The 18463-nt window shown below is 39.7% G+C and overlaps 1 protein-coding gene and 1 long non-coding RNA gene across 4 annotated transcripts in view; one reads left to right on the top strand and one right to left on the bottom strand.

Annotated features, from left to right (window-relative positions):
- AFF2 (AF4/FMR2 family member 2) overlaps window positions 1–18463 on the bottom strand; it is a 492794-nt gene that overhangs the window by 326204 nt on the left and 148127 nt on the right. Inside the window, exon 1 of one of the 3 annotated variants that reach the window (XM_045031552.1) lies at window positions 12998–13118. The exons of the other annotated variants lie outside the window; for them this stretch is intronic. The gene's annotated coding sequence lies outside the window, so the exon portion shown is untranslated. Of the gene's footprint in view, window positions 1–12997; window positions 13119–18463 lie in introns of those variants that run through there. 3 annotated transcript variants of the gene reach the window in all.
- LOC123378076 overlaps window positions 14485–18463 on the top strand; it is a 37549-nt gene continuing 33570 nt past the window's right edge. Inside the window, exons 1-2 of the long non-coding RNA XR_006582451.1 lie at window positions 14485–14705; window positions 17508–17557. This is a non-coding gene — a long non-coding RNA (uncharacterized LOC123378076). The remainder of the gene's footprint in view (window positions 14706–17507; window positions 17558–18463) is intronic.

The following is an 18463-nucleotide window of genomic DNA, read 5'->3' as shown; positions in this document are numbered from 1 at the left end:
TGGACTCAGGCTTGCATAGATCTTAGCCTAGTTTGCTGATACACTTGCCTCAACGTTTTTGATTAAGAATATATACATAAAATGAATATTCAAAAGCCGTTGCCTCTTTGACTAGTAGGAGAAACCCAAAACACTCCCTGGCACCCCAGCTGACTAGACTGGAGTCCCTCAAGGACAGCAGATTCAGGTGATGCGGAAACAGCGGTTTTGAAAAGTTAAGGAAACTGACAAAGAACAGGGATGAGAAGACGTGTAGATGAACTTGAACTTTCTGTCAAATTTCTGATTCTAACAACTTCTTCCAATTCAGCTTGCTAGCATGTTGATGCATTGCGCTAATTAGAAAAATGACCTTCTCCCTCCTCCAACATTTATTTCTTGCTACTACTGCTTCAGTCGATAGATTTACATGCTCATGTTGTTTCTGCTTATGCCACAATATTCATTCCAATAGCAACAGGGCATTATGAAAAACCCAGTCAAAAAGTAATTAGAAATTTTGCTGAAACGTTACGTTTGTTACAGGAGGATTACCATGATCCAACAAGCATCAAAGTTCATCATTAACACTGATAAGTGAGTTTGTGCCAATGAACGCACAATTGGTGACAGCAGGGATTTGGGGGGAGAAAGGCACACTTCTAATGTGAAATCGGAGACAGATAAAACAGAGGAAGCAAAGGTAGCTCTAAGATTGGAAATGTTAAAGTAGTTTCTTAGTGGCAAACAAAATATTTTCACTATGTCCACTCAGTTGATTTTCTTAGGGGTGGTATCTGATATATAGCTCTGGAAGTAGGGAATATGGTTCTAAAATTTAGAACAAGAGACAAGGAATCAGGACTCCTGTTTATTATTCGTCATCAAGAGTGGTGTTGTGACACTATACTACCTGGTGATTATGGCATAGCTGACTATGCCCTACAGTGACTATGGCTCCAAGCAGATCACCTGATTTCTCTATGGCTCTGTTGACCTATCTATAACATGACTATAAATAATAACACAGAAGACTCCACCGAGGAAACTTATCTCAAGAGATCACCCCAAATTACTTTCAAATGTTATGAATATCATTCTGTTCCACCTTTATTAGAGTTCCATCTCCAGAAGCAACTGAGTTTTGTCACTTCTTTGAGTGGTCACTTATGACACGTTTCCCTGGAATTGTCATGGAACACAGATGTTCTTAGATGAAAGATGCCACACTGCACATTATGGGGGAGAAAATATATTTTTATATAACCTATTTTCTGTCCTCCTTATAGGCTTGCATGCTGTAAATTAACTTCGTTAAACCTTTGTGGTAATGCCTTGCAGACTGTAATATCTTTCCTGGGAAGAGGTTTCAGAATTGTACCAGCCCTCTGGAACACACTGTCAACATTGAGAGTTACACAGTGACTGGACTAAGCGCACAATAGGGCTTTAGTTCTGCAGAAAGTTAATATTGCTGTGGTATTTCACTGATTTATCTGGCTCTGTGTGCACTTAGATTTGCTTGGTAATGTGGATTTGCCAAATTACACTAATATAAATCAAGGCTTATTGTGTTGGGACACTTTTTTTCCCCAGTTTATTTCTTACAGCTGTATTATGTGTATGTGGTATTTTTCTCAGTTTACTTTCTTCAATGTCTCTGGCATAACAGGATTTCTGTTTAGTATAATGCATTAGGTGGAGGATGTGTACTGTCTAGTTTGTGAGAAGCCGGTGAAATTTTCCTGAGAAATAAATGCATGCCCTGGAGCCGTTTTTGCAAAATACTAAATGGTAAACAATTACAATGCTTATGCTAAACTACATGTTAACAGCTGCATGTATTACAGAGAGTGACACACAGCACACTGACACAGCAGCGTCTGTACATAATGTACTTAAACCCATATTTCAAAGCTTGTAACATACCAACATGCAAATTAATAAATTCTTCTTTCCAAATGTCACCAGCATGGTGATTTCCTGCCAGCCTGAGTGTCATTTTCCTGAAGCAGTAAAAGTAACACAGTCAATCTCCTCTGAATCCTATCTCCCCTGTTTCCTGCAGGGTCCCTGGGAGTTTATGATTCATATTCAGAAAGCTGTATGCAGTAGCCCTTTGGGGATGTATATTAATGAAGAAATTTTCTCACGCCAGAGTTGCCTCTTTATTGGAGTACGAAGGGTACAGTCTGTTCTGAGAGGCTTTTTAATTTCTCATAATTAACCCTGCCAGAATTAACATCAGTGGCATCCCTGACAGCAAATTAAAGAAGTCACTTAGGCAGAGTTGATTTCCCTTCTCTCTCTCTTCTCTTCTCTCCTTTTTTCCTCCTATGTGTTTGTGTTTAAAGAAGAAAGTTCTCAGAGTCTGTCAAGATGATTGTCTTGTCATTGCACTAAGAGCCCTGCTGGGATAGGTATGATTAGAGCATTTTCAGACTTCCCTGCCGCTAATACCAACCTATTTCAGCTCTTAACTGGCCACGTGCCATGTAGATTTGTGGCAAAGATCCATGGTTTCAGTTTCTTTTGCTCTACAAGGTACAATGGTTCACCTGATCTCCACTGTGAGCTGACGGAACAAAGATCTAAAGTGCATTGCAGTATTCCGAAAGGCTTTTCTACTAACAATGTATTAAAAGATAGATCATCTGTGCCTTGAACCACTTTAATCTAGCTTCATATCAGCCCTTTTTAACAATCCTGGACAGATGATGAAAACAGACTATGAACAACAAGATACCCAAACAAACAAGTTTTCCTTCTGTTAAGCCAGTAAGAAATGTGTTATGTTTTGATATTTCTGCAGTCACTTAAAATACAGAATTTCACAGAAGGAGAAGCGTACGTACTACTCAATTTTCTACTAGATTTTTTTTGGTCACATCTAAGAGGAGACTGGGATTCTAGAGAAAGATTGACACAGTGAATTCTGTTAAGAATTACCGTTCAAGTCCATAAGGTTGGTGCAAGCGTTATCAGACTCAAGGCTTCAGAGGTCAATAACCAGCCCTAAGACAAATATTGTCTCTTTTGCTTGAACTTTTGGTGCAAGTGGCAAATTGTAAAGCTGGAAGATCTAACAAAGCAAAGATATGGTAAGACTGCTGCTGTAACTTCAGTGGATGTACTTTAAAATCCTGCTAAATTCGTTCATCCACCCATCATAGTGTGACCAGATAGCAAGTGTGAAAAATCAGGATGGGGGTGGGGGGATAATAGGTGCCGATATAAAACAAAGCCCTGAATACTGGGACTGTCCCTATAAAATCAGGACGTCTGGTCAGCCTAAACCATCAATTCCTCTGGAAATCAAGCTTCATGATCATTCTCTTCCCCCATGTCTAATCATAACACCTTTCTCAGCTAACTTTCCCCATGAACAACAGGTTATGACCATGCTCCCTCTGATTGCTACAGGAATCCTTTCAGGTTATTAGCTACCCCACATATGCATCCTTCCAACGAACCGTGCCAGGATTAACATGTATTTACAGCCTGTAGGTATAATTTCCTGTCATTTCCTTAGCAGTGTTATACACTGTCCTACCTCCTTGTGCTTATTGTTGGTACTTTACATCTGTTTTGCACTGTGTTGGACCCTGGCTATTATTTCTCAAGCCTGAAACAGCTGAATGGGCTTTACAATGCTAACTTTACTGTTAATGGTCATGTAAGTGTTGCTAGAATATTGGCAGAAGATTGGCACCTGTCAATCCAAAAAGCCAATCATATTTTGGGGGAGATTTGATGGCTCAATAAGTAGAACAGGGATGTCTGTCAACAACTGGTATAAGTAAGGGAGAACACAGTGGTTATGAACACAAAGGCGTCAGCTAACAGAGGCTCTCGACAAAATGCAGACTGCACTGTAGAACACAGCAATTGGTATAGCCTTGGAAATATGCCAATCAGAATGATGCTGCATGCTCAGCATTGCCATCCAACTTAAATGGGAATTGTTAGAACACTATCTGGAAGTAACTCTCCTTTGCCAGAGAGGGCGCCAGAGGGGAGAACCTGATTTACATTCAGGCTGCAGGTAACAATGAGATTGTGAATTACCTATTACTTGAGACATGTAGGTAGGAGAGTAGCAGCAGCAGCTAGAGACCACAAACTTCAACATAGTTTAGTCCTATGAGAAGCAAGCGAAGCCCTAGGTCCTGTCAAGCAAACTTTGTGTAATCAAGCCAGGAGCCGGACAATTGGGAAGCAATGACAAAGATGTCTTCATATGGTTTTACTATATTAAGTTTACTCCTGGAGGAATTCTGTATCCCTGTGCAAGTGCAGAATTAACATCCCCTGCAGATTTTTTTCTCCACAGATTCTGATGGGAAGGTGAAGAGAAGCCGAGAGAGGGGTCACGCTGCAATTACACCTTTCACCCACCAGGGACTGATGTGGTGCCAGAAGAGAGGGCAGCTGGCTCACAGGCCAGAGCAGCCAGCTGTGGAGAGGGTGGGGGCAGAGGCTGCTTTCCTCACAGCATCCTGCCCATGGACACAGGTGGTGGGGGGTCACGCAGGCTGGGGTTCAGAAGGGCTAGTGGGGGGACAGACTGGGGCGGGGCACAGGAGCTAGTGGGGTGACAATATTGAGCCAGGGGCTCAATGGGATTGGGGGTACAGGGACCCCTGGGGACAAGGACAGCTATGTCTGGCTGACTGAGGAGTAGGGGTGCAGGGACACATTGGAACAGGGCGCAGTGGGAGTGCAGGGACATATGAAGACAGGGGCAGATGTGCCTGACAGAATGGGAGAGGCTAGGGATCAACCAGAGTCTGCATGGGGAAGGCTCCCCAACTCCCTAACAATCCCTCCCCCATCCAAAAAAACCCCAACAAAACTGTACCATAATTCTCACCCACACACCCAACAACCCTCCAGGTTTACACCCAGGCTCCTTCCCAGCAATTACTTCCCTCTCCCTCAGCTCCTCCATTACCACGGACTCCCCCAAGCCTTTGCACTGCTTCTGAGGGGTGCAGGAAATATGTTTCTGTACTGTAGTTTAAATGAATTATTACTCTAGGTTCTGTATTAATATGCCTAGTAAGGAATCGATTTGTCAAAAAACATATCCTGAATCTTTTTTGTCATCTGTATTGTTACAGACATACTTGCTGACATATATTTTGAAATAAATTACCAAAATAATTGAAACTGCCATGAGTATATTGTGTTACTTTGACAAATAAAATATGCAGAATTTTAAAATATTGTGTGCAGAATTTTTAATTTTTTGGCACAGAATTCCCGCAGGAGTAAAATTAAAGCATTACATACTCAATGATTATTACATGTGCTAGCATAAGAGGATGAACTATAATAACCACCAACCAAAAAGAAATCTTTAAGTACTGTATTAAAATAGCCATTTGCGGTAATTAAGCAGTTGCTTATGTACCTTAGCACCAACTATTTGCACAAAGATAATAATTGTATGATGGTCCACTATATGTGCCTGAGCATAAAATGAAATGGTGACCTACGCTTAAAGGTTTATTTGCAAATATTATGCACCCATTATTTGAGAGTTGCTTTCATTCCAGGCAATTCAATGCTCCTATTCTGCAGACAGAGAATAAGGAAACATGTATGGCATTCTATTTAAACCTATTGTAAAGTGCTGTGTGTGCACTTCTGATGCTAATAGATAAAAAGTCTGAACTCTCATCTAAGGCTACTTTGCATCATTTTGGCAGTGTAAAGAAACTGTAAAGTGAGCGTAAATTACCATTTATACTCTCTTTGAGACCCTTTTACACCGTCAGAGTGGTGCACAGAGGCCTTAGTGATAATTAGGCTCAAAGAATAAGCAATAGCTTTATTTTTTTTTTAACTAGTGTGGGGGGCGGAGGGTAAATATTCCATCCTATCACAGTACCCCAAATGCTAAAGTGATAAAGCCAAATGCACGTGTTGCCCAAAAGAGGCTGCAAGACACATTTCAAAGAAACCTTTGCCACTGTTTTCCCCATAGAGCAACACATACAGGTTAAATATAACAGTATCAGTTAAAAGTGGATTCCACTTTGTTAGACATGAATAATTGCCAATAAAGTGCGGTGCAGTCCAGGAGTGGAATTCATGTAAATGGGCACGTGTTTCACTTTGAATGTACAATCTGCAGCTTCTTGCAACATAGCAGCTGCACGCAGCATGCAAAGCTCCTTCCTGGTCTGCTGGAAAGAGAAGGGAGGGAGGGTAGAATCAGAGATGGAAAGAGATGAATGCAACTTGGAAAGAGGGAAGATGTGGCTGAAATAGCCAACTCCCAGTTGAGGAGAAGTGAGAGCCAACAGAAAGAACCAAATGTGGCTCAGGGTAGCAGCTCTTATTTTTTTCCCCTGTGTGGTCATTATTGCTGGAGGGATGTCTGGTTTCTTCTGATAGTAAGTTGTCTTGCACACATAATTAACAATACTGGACCAGATGCTTGGTCCTGCTTCAGTTTCTCTACACTGCTCCAGCAGTGCCAAGAGACATTTATCTCATTTAACCAGCCTCCTGAGGACTCCTCCAAGCAAACAAAACAGTTAGGCAGAGCCGTGATCATGTTGGGAAGGGGTAGTCTCAGGGGCTGATAGAGACCTGAAAGTCCTCTGATAATTCAGATACGTTTTCGATAGCCATCCAGCTCTTGTGCTGGCCCTCGCAACTCTGTGATCGTCTCCAATCACATATTTTATATATAGACGGGGAATATCAAATATCAAACAATATCAAATGCATTGTTCAACTGGCTGAGGACTGGAGCAGGGTGGGGCACAAACGAAATTACATTGGCTTTCTTTTCCCTCCTTTGATCTTGTCATGAGTGCAGCTCAGCCAGACCAGAGAATATGGCCCATAGAAAGCAGGGGCGGCTCTAGCTTTCTTGCCACCCCAAGCACAGCAGTCAGGCTGCCTTCAGTGGCATACCTGCAGGATGTCCGCTGGTCCCGCGGCTTCGGAGTACCCGCCGCCGAATTACCGCCAAATCCGCAGGACTGGCAGACCTCCCGCAGGAAAGCCGCCAAAGGCTGCCTGACTGCTGCCTGGAGCTGCCGCTGATAGAAAATAATGAATGCAAAACAATTCAGAGCCAGAGGCATTGTATTCAGATAGGTAATTAGGCCACTAAATGGAAAGTGTGGTTTAAGGTCCACAGACAGACAACTTGACTGGGGGGATTGGAGAGTAGCAAATCAGAAGAGAGCCCAGATTAAATGGAACAGTCATACCGTGCACTGAGGATTCAAGAAGCATATTTAGGCTTTAGAGTAGAAAAATCTTTGAAGCTATCCATTCTGTGTATAGCTGCAGTAAAAGAAAAAGCAACAAGGACACAGAGATGCATCAACAGAGGGATGGAATACAAATCATAAGCAGCAAGATTCTCTCTTTAATAAGCACTTCACAAGAAGAATCCTGTCCTCAGTTTTAATCACCTCTTATGTCAGATATTTTTACCTTAGACTAGGTGCAACATAAGGCGCCCAAGGTTGCTCAAGGTTTTTAAGAAAATTTGTTATCAAGACAGGCCAAAGTGGTTGCATTTATTCTTGCTAGAGAAGAGATAACTTTGAAGTGATGAAATAGAAAGTATTTCATTTCATTTTCAGAGCATTTTAGATATTATACAATGTGATTTAAAAAAACCCACCAACAACGGTAGATATAATCTGAAATTTGGAAATAACGGGCCAATATCTGCTGTCAATTACAGCCATGAAACTCCCATTGACTTCAATGAGAGCCACAAGTGTGCAAGGAATCGGAGAATCTGGCCTACAGAATGTAAGGAAAATCATTTCACTCAGAGTAATGACCATACCGTAATATGCTGCCAAGTAGCATTATCGCCACAAAGCCTCAATGAGTTTATGAAACAGACTGATATTTTTAGTAGGGGAGCGCAGACCGGAGTACAGGATGAGAAAATGCTAAAAAGGGACAAGTTCACTAGGCCAAGTGGCCTTTTAATGTCCATAAATTGCTAATTGTATTTCTAATTAATTTCGCCATTCAAACAGCCAAGAAGCAAAGAACAGACACTTTAGAGTGTGCTGTGAACTTGGCAGAGACTGTGTAGACTTGGACAAATAATAGTATAAAATGGTTTATGAAACCAGAGGGTTTATGGTCTATAAATAACTTCCATGTATTTTTTATTCTTTCCACGTACCATATTACTGAGGACTGGATGATAGCTTTTCACTGCTGCCTGGTTGACTTCTTGCAGATACTCACCCAAGGTAATGACGATATTGATCCTGGAGAGACAATTTTTGCGACAGATAAAAAAGCCACACAACTGGCTTAACAGAATGGGCCTCGCAACGCGGTGGCAAAGCTTTGGTCCTTTAAGTGAATAGCAATTGGTTTAAAATCCTACATCTTAATATCTTCAAAGAGAAGATATTACTGGAACAGCAGTAGAAAAGAATAAGACACCTAGAAATGACTTAGGGCAGCCAGCACAGCTAGCATTTTAATGTGTAACCACCTGAATTTGATCTAAATCTGTTATTAATCAGATTATATATATATATATATATGTATATATATATCTCTGTGTGTGTGCGTGTGCATCATAATAACTCAGTGACAACAAGAGACTGACTAAGCAAATGTTTCTGATCTTTAAGGCTAAACCATCCTTTTGGGGCTAAAATGTGTGCTTCAAAATGTGCCTAATTTCTGAAATCCATGTATGTGACACCACTTGGGTTTCCATGACTACTGCTCTGAAAACCATATTAATTATTCAAGAGGTCCATGCCATTCTCCATTCATTCCATAAGGAATGCTGTGGGGGACAGCCTGCCTTTATGGAAGGATACAGATAGTTTAAGGACTGCATGGCTCTAAATTCCACAGATGTTTCCTTACAGCACCATGACATTTACATGAGGAAAGTCTATAAATATTATTTAAACACTTTGGTACACAAGTAAAACAAAAATCTTTCCCCCTCACTTTTTATATTTCAACTATCTTCAAAATATGCTTTAATTATAGTCTCTGTTCATCATCCTGATAGAATCCTGTTTTAAACAAAGTGAACTAGCTTGCATGCAGCAGGGATTAGACTCCAGTGTTATTCTAAAGGACGTAGTTTCAAATTGTGAAACTTTCATTAAATCAAATTTCTCACATAAGCTGTGACTTGAGCATCTGTTTGCCATATCTGCTGATCTCTGTATGGTTTATTAACCATCATCAATGTAGGCAGCACTCTTCCTAGATAACATTAGCAAAATACACTCTAACAAAGTCAGGAATATCTATGTTCAAGTACTGTAATACATACCACCACCGCTGACACTCTGCCACAGCTAAACCATCAGTGCCAATCATTTAATAGAGCAGCAAAGGTGCATTACAGGAGCAATTATAGAGAAGAAAAGCCAGTGAGCCAGATTCCCCTCTCAGTTGCACCAGTAGAAATCTGCAGCAAAACTAATAGCATTACCCCAGATTTACACCTGAGTGACTGAAAGCGTAATCTGGTCCAGCATCAATCTTCACAACACCGAGTCACTTGAGATGTCAAAGCTGGCATACATGTAATACTCAAACAATCCCCATGGAAATGGCCTGCAGAATGTAATAGAGAATAACAACCACCTTTCTGCAGAATTTTTAAAGCCAAACTATAGTACAGAATTCTATCACTACTGTAGATACTAAATGTGATTGGATTCTTTAAAAGCACAGAGAAACGATGTAGTTCTCTATTAATTTCTACAGGTTTAGAGGGTATTTTCATGTAGAACTCTATTTTTTCTTCTAGAACCCCAATGGTTTCATCTCTATTAAATTCTATATGACTTTTCCATAAGGGAGCGCTTACGGTATTAGAGATGAGCAAAAGGCATAAGGTTTAAATCTGAGTTTGGAGGTGAATCAAAATTTCTCCAAACTCTGGAGATGTCTGGGGAGCATGTGGGGGGGGGAGGCGTTTGTGCCTGTGTCCCAATTCAGGCCCATATCTAGTATTTATATATAATGATATATTCATGCACATACATCTAATAATGTCACTAAACTAAATAGTATCAGAGGGGTAGCCGTGTTAGTCTGGTTCTGTAAAAGCAGCAAAGAATCCTGTGGCACCTTATAGACTAACAGACGTTTTGCAGCATGAGCTTTCGTGGGTGAATACCCACTTCTTCAGATGCAAGTGGGTATTCACCCACGAAAGCTCATGCTGCAAAACGTCTGTTAGTCTATAAGGTGCCACAGGATTCTTTGCTGCTTTTACTAAACTAAATACTATAACTTGAAGGGACACAGTCAAACTGAAACTTATTCAACTGAGAAAGAGTTAAAAGTAGTTTCAGAAATCACACCTATTCACAAGTCCATCCATCAGTTTTGTTTTTATAACCATTTCCCTATTTTCAATATGTCTAGTCACTTTCCTGTTGGTGTGTGAAAGACGCACACAAACAACAGGGAGAACTGAGGACCCCAGCCAAAGCCTACGCCCTTTGGCTCAAACCTTGCCCAACGATATACGAAGTGCAACCACATACACAAGGTGAGCAAACTAAAAAGGAGAGAAATACTTTCTCTTTTACAGCTATAAGTAAGAGCTAGGATTACTGTAACAATACTATTTTAAAATGTTCAGAGAGAAGTATGATTTTTAAGCTGACAGTGTCTCTTTACAGCTACTACCATAAACACTTTTATTTATGCAAAGCTGCCGTGGATTCTGTAATGGATACATTACAGTGGAAAAAAAGGACACTGGACTGAGAACTAGGAGACATGGATTTTCTTTCTGGCTCTACCACTGACCTTTTTGGGCAGGTCACTTCCCCTCTCTGCGTCTCTATTTGTCCACTCACCTTTTATTTCTCTTGTCTATTTAAATGGTAAGATCATTGCAACAAGGACTCTCTCTCACTTTGTGTACATATAGTGCCTAGCATAATGGATCCCCACCTTACTCGAGCATCTTGACACTGCTATAATAAGCAGCAATAATAATTTCAAACTCCTAGTTTCCAAGATGCTCCTCTGCATTTCTCAAACATTTCAGTGAAGGCACAACCATCATCATCATCATTATTCAGTTTGCAGCTGCAGCACCCAGAATCTTTATGACTCCCAAGTTCTCACTTGCCATACAAAGTGCTTCATCCAAATACAGTGAAAGAAGTAATTTCCTCAAGAGCAAGGTGTGAACAGAACATATTTAATTCTGCACTGTTATATCAACTGTATAATGTTGCAATAAAATTCCACAACAATGTGATTAAAAATTATACTGAACGACAATACTAAGGTGCCATAGCCAGTCAAAACACATTTATCCAATCTAAATGATATGCTAAAAAAATAAAATAAACATGCAATTTGCTAATTAAAGTGTACTCTCATGTATCCTGTAACCATCATAAATTATACAACATTTAATTTTTTGACTATTTAGTAACATTTATGACTTCGCTTTACTAAATTAAACACTGGCAAAAGAGGGGGGGAATAGTAAGAATGTATTGCCCTTTCTCTCAGGATTTATTTTGTCAATAGACTTTTAAAAAGAATTATACCCTCAAACAACAGTATTTCAATTTTAATGTAGGTTCCTTCTGTTTTCATTTCAAAGCCATACACCCCCTCCCATCACTACCCCAGTTTCCAGCAAACTAATTTTAGTAACACTCCAATTAAGGTGGCCAAATCATCTTGCACATCCTATGTGAACAATCTTTCAATTAGAAACCTCAGCGTATAGACCATGGTGCAGAGGAATGTCTGGGAGGGCCAGGTCAGCCCCTCGGGGTGGCAGGGAGGGAGCAGCTATCCAACCCCTCCCGCTCCCCAGCTCTGCTCCAGTCCCTCCTTCAGCCGGGTCCCCAGCTCCTGGCCCCATGCCCGGTCCAGTCCCCAGCGTTGACGTGGCTCCGTTTCCCGCCTCAGTCCCTCCCCCAGCCGCGGCCCCGCGCAGACGGGGTAAAGGAGGTGCCACACTCAAAAGGTTGGGGACAATTGTTATAGATTCTATGGAGGGGCAATAACCATTATGACTCTCTCTCTTTTTCTCCTATTCTGCTTCAAGAGGTGAATTTCTTGTCAGAATTTGTGCCCTTTCCTTTCTTTCAAAACGGATAGTAAAGATTACACACAAATTGACTGGATTGTAGTAGGACTTGTGAGTCTTACGTTATCTTAAAACCAAAAAGATAAAGGATCCTTGACTTCTGCCATAGTGGAAATCTGACTCCCGCAACCCTTCCCCTGAATACTTAATTCCTCAAAGATGCCCATCCAGGTGGAAGTTAAAGATTCCATGGCCTTTTTTTTTTTTTGGACAAGTGTACAGGACAACCTTGGTGTCTTGCTCAATAATACTTCTACTAGGAACACAGACTCTAATTTCCATGGCTATTGCATGAGCTATTGTTCTGTACACCACACTACATTTCCCGATGCCATCTCTACCCTACAGTATGCCGATGGCAAAACCAAAATCTCTATAAAACTCAAGAGTTAATCACATGCTCTTTTGTCTTACAGTGCTTCTGAGAAAAGCAGTCTGGCAGATCCTTATGCATTCTGCATTCCAAAGAAAGATAACATCCTTAAGACCAACAGAACAGGCAACTACCAGGAGAATGGCAGGTGTGAAGAATTCCACTGTTGGAAACCTTTTAAATGAACGTTTAAGGGAACAAGGTTCCCTTACGCAATTCATATGCAGAGTTTTCTGTTGTATCAAGGAAACCTAAAATTAAAACAAACATGATGCAACTGTTATTTTTCTTTTTCCTGGATGGTTACAAAGGAAAGTACAGCATAGATGCAACGTAATATATCCATGACACACAAGAGTAGCCAGGCCATTTCCATCATCTTCCTAGTTGCCATTTCATTAAAATCTTTTGGCTAAAGCCCAGATTGCTCCAAGAACCCCAAATGGTAAAAGTGACAGATTTAATCAAGTAGAGTGTATAATAGATAATCACCCATTTTACTACGGTGTCTTTTTTTAAATCATGGCCCTTACCTCTTAATACTAGCAAATTCACAGAAATTCAGATTTTTTGGGCAGGGCTACTTTGGGTATCAAGCTCTGAAAATTCAGACATATCCAGTGATAGATTTGATGGCGGGGACTTTGAATATATTGAGGTTTCTTAAAATAAAGGAACTTAGCAAACCTTCCTCGAAAGCTTTTAGGACCAGTTTGGAATGATAATATTGCTTCATACGTGTCTTCCTTTCAGCTACTGCGGTCAGTACACTTGTACTTTCTGTTGGGTAAAGATGCCTTTTTAATTGGTATTACTTTGCTGGGAGGATCAGTGAGTTAGCAGCTTTATTCACAGCACTGCCCAATTTGCAGTTTTGCTGCAAGATCTTTTTCCTTACAAATGCTCCTGAATTCCTCTCCTTAATGAATACTGCCTTTCACTAAAACAAGGAAATAGTTTTGCTATATAATCCACATCCTAAAACCTTGCCTGAAGAAGCCCGCTGATCCACTGATATTTTTTTTTCCATTTTCCTAAGTAAAGTCTTTCTTCTTTTTGGTTTTGGACTGTCTTTCTACTTATGCCTGCTGACTGGCATTTAATAATATTACTTCCACATAGAACAGAAATAGCCAGTCTCTATTGAAAACAAAATGCTGCAATTAAAAAAAAAGCAATTTCTTCCTATATGTATAGAGAGATGTGATGGCTAGAAAATATCCATTATGCTTCTGCCCATGGGTAGAGAAGAAAAATAAGAAAAACCTCTCAACCCTCTGCTTATGCTATGTTGTGCAATATAATCTGAAGTACTCAGAGAGAAACTGCATCTGAAACTCTGCAGGTTTAAGGATGAATCATATTTTCTGTTCTCTGAATTACATCTGCACTTGCTTTGATTTTTTGGAGTGAGGCTATATCCGTTATTCTGGATCCAGATCTGGTCCTAAGAAAGTTGGTTCCAACAGATTGTGGCATCAGTGCCCGGCAACAGGAGGTGGTAGTTCTAAACCAGTGGGTCTCAAACTTTTTTTTACTGGCGACCCCTTTCGCATCGCAAGCTGCTGAATGCGACCCCCCCATAATAAATTAATCACACTTTTTAATATATTTAACACCATTATAAATGCTGGAGGCAAGCGGGGTTTGGGGTGGAGGTTGACAGCTCACGACCCGTAGTGTCCCGACCCCCAGTTTGAGAACCCCTGTTCTAAACTGAAATATAACAAGTCAGTAAATATTGCTATTCCAACACAGTCCCGCGTGTTAAAGGAACTAAAAGAGAACACTGTTTATTCAGTGTTATGAAATCCAGAGGGTTGGCATGGTGGAAGTTCTAGAATCATGACTCTAGACCTCATGGTGGAAGTTCTTAGAACATTTACTCCAACCTCCTTCAAATCCCCTCATTTACCAGCCCCCTTCCCCCCCCCCCGCAAAGAAAAATTAACAGTGCTTTGTTCTAGGATTATGTGAAATTCCAAAAGTGCAAAATAAGCGAGTCTCCCAGTTACACCACACTAGCCTGCAAAACTCAGAGGAACTCACAATAACTGTGCCTATGGCTTGCTAGTTCTGTGTTATGAGTGCAGGATGTTGTGATGCAGGGGAAAAATGATAGTTACCATAATTTCCAAATTTCCTTCTGCAAATGCTTACAAATCATGGCCTTGGAAGCCCCCCGAAATAGGAGCAAAGCAAAGCTCCTGTCAACTTTAATAGTGAAGGATCAGGTCCTAGGTAAGGAAGCATTGTTAATGTTTTTTATTAACTCCCAAAACAAATTGTAAGGAATGCATGTTTTAGAGGTAAGGCCCCCATCTGCAGTTTTTACTCAAGCAAATCTCCCACAGGCCTGGATTCTGATCTCTGTTACACTGGTGCAAATCCAGAGTAATGCCATAGGCATAATTGATATAACTCCAGATTTACAGCAATGTAGTAGAGATCAGAGCCCCAGTGGTTGACCTCAGTGAGAGTTTGCTGAAGTAATGACTGCAGGATAAGGCCTTTTGATACTAAGGAGGAGAAAAGCTGAATAAAAAAGCCCTGTATAACGGAAAATATGAGGCAATTATCTGATTACTTATAGGAAGAAGTACAGTGTCACAATACAGAGTGTTCAAGGGATTACCCAGCTTTGAACAGCGCTTACTTAACAGCTGCTACCAAACTGTAGTCCTGTGTATTTGGCAGAGTTTCATTAATGATAATCTACAGTGTTTACAGCCTATAGGCTACTGAGTATGTGAAGAACCTTTTTTACTTGTATTTTATAATCCTTTCCCCTTATGCTCTGTTTTTCTTGATATTTCTGAGATCTGAGGAGGTTTATGTTTCAAAATGACTCATTCTGCTCTGACAACTGCAGAGCAAGATTGCAGCAAATGTTCCCTTGTTACAAAAAGTATGTATTTACAAACGAGAAGGAATACCGTCTAAATTCATACCAGGGTTTGGATCATCACCAGCTAATACATTCACTTGCCAATATACGGCGCTGTCTTGTTTACACGCAAAGTAAATGTTAAAGAAAGGTGTCTTTGCCAGTTTCTAGATATTCCTCTGTAACTTTGTGGACCTGTCAGGTTGCAGCAAATTGTAACTGCTTTATTCTTGACATTCCATTTGACCTGAACTTAATTGAAAAGAATCCTACCATTATTTTAAAGCTAGAGTATTGATTATGATTTAGAAACATTACATTTGCCTTAGAATTTGGATTTCAGACATTTGCCTGACCGAGACGTATCCATAATGCAAAACTTCTGTGATATTAAAAACAGAACATAATTAAGAATCTAATTCCATCATGGAAGCAATTATACATTATGTAGTGAATTAGGAAAAAAAATAAGAATTCCAAGGTTCAAAAGCCATAGCATTGCTAAATGACTATAATTGTTTTCACACACACTATTTCAGTGGCCATGATTCTGTCATGATAAAACCGACGGAGATTATTGTTTAATGGTAATTAGCATATTCAGAGACTTAAAAAAAAAACACCATATGATTCATGCAACTTCCTGCTCCAGCTGCTTTTTCTGTCTTGATGATGCTCAGTTGTTTGGAAGCTCTCCCTCCAGGCTTACACTCCCCAGAGGACAGTGGTTGTGCAGACAGAAATCTCTTCACCCAACACGCTACAAACCAGAAACTCACAGCTATCCTCATTCCAACTGGTATCACAGGGGCACGAACACAGTATTTCAAGCCGCTAGTGGGTTTATTACACTAGCCCTCCAGTGTGTTGAGCAGCTGAGCTAGCCTTACTAAAATGTATACTTGAAAGAAATCCTCTCCCCTCCTGATCACTATTGGTTTCTATAGAAACAAGAAGGAATCTCTGTTCTTCTCTAAATTTTTACCCTAATGTTTTTTGCCATACCGTCTGAAACCTTTGCAGTTGCTTGCACCGTTCTCCATTTATAGCCTCGTTTAACAAATTAAAGAACAATAGGCTGGACAAAACAATGGATTTGAATTTAAGCAACACAACCCTATGCATTAAGTATCTGTGGTCAATTCATCTCTCCTGGGTCATTTTATGTCTCAAGCATTTCAAAGTGAATACTTTAAACAATTGTTCATCACAAGAGTTAAAAGGGGTCAAGAGGATATTTACTTAACCACTAGTTGACTTTTTAACTTCAAAATATTTCAGCAGTTACAGTATTTAAATTAAATCTGTCTCATCAGTGTCACCATAAATTACTCTCTAAAACTCCAGGGCTCCCGACCACATTGTGAGTCACCACCCTGATGCCTGCACTTCTTAGTCTTTAGATAACTTATGTTTGCTTGCTTTGTTATTGTGCCCTTCTCCGGGGGCTGCATTTGCACAGGAATTGCTAAGGCTTCTAAATATTATATCTGCCTTGTTGTCATCACAAGGCAAACACACTTGCACTCAGTCATATAAAAACGTAAGAGCTCTTGAGTCATAAAAAAGATTTCTCTAGCACAGATTTGACTTAAAAAATTAGAGAAGAAAATCTTCAGACCAAACAAACAAAGACTACATTAGCAAGAAACAATAGCAACAGCAGCAATACAAAGATATATTATTTAGGTCTACTACTCTGCCCTGTCAGAATAGCAGGAAAAATACTAATTTCCATTTTAATTCATCTTTTTAAAGTAATAATGGCAGCAATTTTCAATGCCCACAATTTAAAAAAAAATAAAATAAAAATAATCATTTGCTTTCAGATTTGCTTGGAAAGTCTCTCTCCCCTCCCCGCACTGCAATTATTTACTGCAGATAATGAGCTGCTCTAAATAAAGTCCAAGCACAGGTTGTTATATTATGAAATTGCAGCCTGGGCGCCAAATTCATTTCTGGTGTCACACTAAATCAGAGGAGTGACACCAAAATGTCTCTGAATTAGGTGATCCGTGCAACTAAAGATACTACTGCTGTCATCCTGTTGCCACAATCTTCTTATCAGCAAATATGCCTGTGTGACAGCCACAGATTTTATTCTGTGAAATGTTAAGTGTTTACTAATCTTACATTATTTTTGCTATTTTTTGCAGTGTGAGAATAGAAGCATTACTGAAAATACCAGGCTAAATTTCACAAGAAGGTGGGTCAAATCAATCTCTATTTCAACTCTAAGTCATTAGATAATTTTCACATCATTTTCTCTCTCTCTCTCTCTAATCTTTCAAATTATTAATTATCTTTGTGCATCTACTAATAATGATGTACAGAAGTAGATTTAGTTAAATGCCCTTGTGAGATTTGGTTAAGATGTTTTTAAACTCATCAGCTGTCCCAAACACCTGAGGAAATGTAGGAGAATCATTTGTCTCATATTTTTAAATATATTTTTCTTAGTCACTAACGGTGCTTTTCCAAATAATTAGAAGTGTTTGTTATATTCAGTATGGCAGCACCAATCTTAAACCTGTCAACAATAGTCCCAAGAATCAATGTTTCATCAGCTAATACCCATTCCCCTGCTATCCATTCATAAATACTCTGTTCCTATTTTATATGCAATTTACTGAGGCTGAAATTCACAAACTTTTTTTGACCAAGTTTGTGGAATGATTAAGTGGAATAAAGAAAGGGAGACCAGCCAGTTGATTACGTAACATATTCCTGACGTGTGGAGAGATGGGTAAGGGAGATGAGAATGTCAAAATTTCCTCCAAAATAGCTACTCCCTCTCAAACTGACAGCCATGCTTTAAAATGCCACTGATTGCTTTAAAATACCTCTGATCAATCTTCCTATGACTAACCTATATTTTCAGCATTTCCCATCTAAATAAATTTCTGTATTAATTACTAGGTATTTAATATGTTAGGCACAAATCACTAAGAATAGTCTGTCTGTCTTAACAAGTCATCAGAAAGTTTCAAAAAAGCCACAATTTGCAAAGACTGCTCCATTCCATCAAAGAAAAAAAAATCGTCTTTCAAAAAAATATTCATCAAATTTCATACCTTCTTGGATAGATCAGACATTAGTATTAAAACAGGAT

This window comes from Mauremys mutica, chromosome 9, assembly GCF_020497125.1.
Source record: "Mauremys mutica isolate MM-2020 ecotype Southern chromosome 9, ASM2049712v1, whole genome shotgun sequence".
NCBI lineage: Eukaryota > Metazoa > Chordata > Testudines > Geoemydidae > Mauremys > Mauremys mutica.
This window is presented reverse-complemented; position numbering and strand designations above follow the sequence as displayed.